This window comes from Sphaerodactylus townsendi, linkage group LG13, assembly GCF_021028975.2.
Source record: "Sphaerodactylus townsendi isolate TG3544 linkage group LG13, MPM_Stown_v2.3, whole genome shotgun sequence".
Taxonomy (NCBI): Eukaryota; Metazoa; Chordata; class Lepidosauria; order Squamata; family Sphaerodactylidae; genus Sphaerodactylus; species Sphaerodactylus townsendi.
The window spans coordinates 57522331-57523624 of NC_059437.1; positions in this window are offsets into that span (position 1 = coordinate 57522331).

A 1294-nucleotide genomic window follows, 5' to 3' on the forward strand; every position below is an offset into this window, starting at 1 on the left:
GGAGAATCTGAGGTCCTCAGTTTAGACGAATAAGAAGAGTTTGGATTTATATCCCCCCTTTCTCTCCTGTAGGAGACTCAAAGGGGCTTACAATCTCCTTGCTCTTGCTCCCTCATAACAAACACCCTGTGAGGTGGGTGGGGCTGAGAGAGCTCCGAAAAGCTGTGATTAGCCCAAGGTCACCCAGCTGGCATGTGTGGGAGTGCACAGGCTAATCTGAATTCCCCAGATGAGCCTCCACAGCTCAAGTGGCAGAGCAGGGAATCAACCCCGGTTCCTCCAGATTAGAATGCACCTGCTCTTAACCACTACGCCACATTGAAAGTGTTGCTGTTTCAGGGTGGGGGATAATCCACCCCAAAACAGCATCACTTTCAATGTTGTTTAACTAGGGACCCCAGATTCTCCCTTTAAGGTGGATTTAAAAGGAGAATTTGGGCTCTCTAGTTTAAATACCATTGAAAGTGATGCTGTTTGGGGGTGGTTTCCAGCATCACATCGGCTGCCTGGGGTGGGGGGGCGCAAAACTCAGATTTTGCACCAGGCTCCATTTTCCCTCTATGCCTCTGCCCAGAGGGCAGGGCAGGGCAGGGCAGGGCAGGGCAGGGCAGGGCAGGGCAGGGCAGGGGAGTCTACCATCCCCGAACTCAGAGAGCTGCTTTTATAAGTGCTAGGCAAGGGGCGGGGCTTGGGAATGCATGGCCATGCCCTAGGGGTGGGTGGGGGTGGGGCCCCACCCCGGAATCCCCCCATAAAAAATCTATATCTACGTCCCTGACAGTGACTCAAAAATTCAATTGCTTTTATGACCCCAAAAGAAGGCAGTGGAAAGGGCAGTCAGGAGACTTAAAATAAATAAATGTGGCATGAAACAGACATATAAATATCCTTTCCCATATAGATAGGAATGGTTTCTAAAAATAGTTTTTTTCTTCTGTTTGGCACACTGGAGAATTGTGACAAGGGTGTGTGTGTTAAATTTCAGATATTGTGACTGTTAAGCCCTGATGAGGTACAGCAACCATGGGTGGGGGGTGAGAAATGGGATTTTGTAGGTTTGCTTAAAACTGCACCCTCATTTCCAGGACTTTGCAAGTGTCTGGGAACACCTGGGATTTCCAGACCTGGACCTACAGCAGACAGAACATGCTCCTTTGGTTCACCAGAATATTCAGTATAGTCTCACCATTTCTCAATGGTGCTGCCTGTCTTGGAGTACTTTAGGAAAAAGATGGAAGATGTAGCTATAGCCACTTCCTCTGTCCTGGGTTACATTCACCCTAGCTGGAAAAAA